This window comes from Cryptomeria japonica, unplaced genomic scaffold (genome assembly GCF_030272615.1).
Source record: "Cryptomeria japonica unplaced genomic scaffold, Sugi_1.0 HiC_scaffold_43, whole genome shotgun sequence".
Classification (NCBI taxonomy): Eukaryota; Viridiplantae; Streptophyta; class Pinopsida; order Cupressales; family Cupressaceae; genus Cryptomeria; species Cryptomeria japonica.
Genome location: NW_026728865.1, coordinates 245 through 2878, shown reverse-complemented (window position 1 = coordinate 2878; position 2634 = coordinate 245). Strand labels below are relative to the sequence as shown.

Here is a 2634-nt window from a genome sequence, read left to right as displayed (position 1 = left end):
GACTTCGTGCACTGCATGGTGCCCACCAAGGCGCGCAACCCAGCCAAGGTGCCCACCGCAGCGAAGGTGCACGCGAGGTGCGCACCCGAGGTGCACACCCGGGGCAAACCGGGCTCCGACTTCGTGCACGCCGCACCTTGGAGCACACTTCAGAGCGCTCCTTGGTACGCACCAGGGCGCGCAACCCAGCCAAGGTGCTCACCCCGGCGAAGGTGCACGCGAGGTGCGCACCCGGGGCAAACCGGGCTCGAACTTCGTGCACGCCGCACCTTGGAGCACACATCGGAGCGCTCCCGGGTTCGCACCAGCATTGCGCACCTTTGATGCGCTGCCTTCACTAATTTCCAGAAAAGGCAAAAAAAAGAAAAAAATGAGATTTTAAAATTTCCGTTTTGAAAGATAGTGAAAAAAACGGAACGCGGGTGCCATCTTGAGCCCGCCCTGGTGTGCAGCCCAGGCAAGTTGTGCGCACCAAGGCACCCACCCTGGCCAAGGTGGGTCACGGGGTGGGTCCTAGGGTGGGTAACGGGGTGGGTACTAAGGTGCGTGCCAAGGTGGGTCATAGGGTGGGTGCCAAGGTGGGCACCAGGGTGGGTGTGCACCAACCCTAGCCAGGGTAGGTCACGGGGTGGTTGTCGGGGTGGGCGTCAAGGAGCCAAGGTGGGTGGCAAGTAGCCAAGTTGCGTGCCAAGGTGGGTGTCGGGGTGGGTGCCAAGGATCCAAGGTGGGTGCCAAGGAACCAAGGTGGGTGTCTGGGTGGGTGCCGAGGTGGGAGCCAGGGTGGGTCCCAAGGTGAGTGCAAAGGTGGGTGCCAGGGTCAAGGTGAGTGCCAATGTGGGTTCCAAGGTGCCAGGGTCAGGGTGAGTGCCAATGTGGGTTCAAAGGTGCTAAGTTGGGTGCGAGGTTGGGTGCGAGGGTGGGTGGGTGCCAAGGTGTGCTAGGTGGAAGCCCGGGTGGGTCGGCATCCCATGGGTGTCGAGTTGGGTGCCTGATGGGTGCTTCTTGTCAAGTTTTAGTCGTCGGGACTCATTTCGAGCCTTAGAGGTCGTTTCTTGTCCGGTTGCCCTGTCTTCGACCTGGGAACCCAATTTTGGTCCTCGGGTCCCATTTTTTTTTGTCTCGCATCCCACTTTTGGCCTGTGGCCTTTTCGGGGTCGATTCTCGTTTTGGGCATCAGAGCATGTTTCTTCTCCTAAAACCCAATATTTGTTTATTAAGTCTCGGAACACATTTTTGTTCTCGTGGACCCATCATGGGTCTTGGAACGCATTTGTGGTCCTTGGGTCCCATTTTGCATCCCGAAACTTGTGTTTTGGTGCTTGATCCCTATTTTGGGTGCCCACCTTGCACCAAGTGCGCACCCGGGGCAAACCGAGCGCCTTGGTGCACCGGGGCAAGATCGAGCGTGCACCCGAGGCGCCCCGAACATGCACCAAGGTGCACTCGGCCCACATGTGAGCGCAGGTCGTTGCGCCCGAGGTGGTGTGTGGGCACCGCGTTGCAGACGGGACACTGCACGCACACGACGCCCCCTCCAGGTGCACGCACGTAGGCCGGGCCGGGTGCACACCCGACGCCCTAGCAAGGTGCGCGCACCCGGGCAGGGCTCACACTTGGCGAACGGGGCGCACTTCGCGAGGGAGGGTGTGCACCTCGACGGGGGTGGGTGGCCGGGGTGGATTCGCACGTGGGTCGCGGTTTGCTAAGTACACACTGCGACAAGCTCATAACGGGTGCGATCATACCAGCGTTAGTGCACCGGATCCCATCAGAACTCCGCAGTTAAGCGCGCTTGGGCCGGAGTAGTACTGGGATGGGTGACCTCCCGGGAAGTCCCGGTGTTGCACCCTTTTTTAGTTTTTCGCCGGGCGTCGCAATGCTATTTGAATAAACCTTTTGCCCGTTTGCGTTCTCGTCGGGGCCGGGCCGGGCCGGGGTGCGCTGCCCGCACTACCGCGCGCGCGGGGGGCGACACCGAGCGCGCACCCGAGGCGCCCCGAGCACACAGGCCACGGTGCAACCCGGGCGTTGTGCGCGCACCCCGGTGCGCCCGAGGTGCTGCGCGCGCACCCAGGTGAAATCGGTGTGCACCTCGGCCAGTGCGCGCTCGGTCGAGTCGCGCACGTTGGCCAAGGTGCACGGTGATGTTTCTTACTCTAAGGTTCCGCACCAGACGCCCGGGACAGGTGAGCGAAGCTGGGCGGGGCCGGGTGCGCGGCCGGGGCAGGTGCACGCAGCTGGAGAGAGCTTTGGAGCACACTTCGGAGCGCACCAATGATGCGCTCCATTCAAAAGTTTCCTGAAAAGGCAAAAAAAGTTGAGATTATAGAATTTCCCACTTGAGAGATTGTAAAAAAAAAAAATTTAAAATGAAGGAAACGCGGGTGCCAAGGTGTGCGCAGCCCAGCCAAGGTGTGCGCACCAAGGCGCCCACCCTGGCGAAGGTGCACGCAAGGTGCGCACCCGAGGCAAACCGGACAATTAACCCAACTTTCGACTTCGCGCGCACCTTGGAGCGCACTTCGGAGCGCTCCTTGGTGCGCACCAATCTTGGGCACCTCGGAGTGCACCATGGCGCCCACCAAGGTGCGCACCCGGGGCAAACCGAGCTCCGACTTCGTGCGCACCTTGGAG

At 61.4% G+C, this 2634-nt stretch overlaps 1 non-coding gene across 1 annotated transcript; it reads left to right on the top strand.

Annotated features, from left to right (window-relative positions):
• The first annotated feature begins 1731 nt into the window (after positions 1–1731).
• On the top strand, positions 1732–1850 carry LOC131862411 (5S ribosomal RNA). The gene has a single exon (XR_009361427.1). It is a non-coding gene; the product is annotated as a 5S ribosomal RNA (ribosomal RNA).
• The last annotated feature ends 784 nt before the right edge of the window (positions 1851–2634 follow it).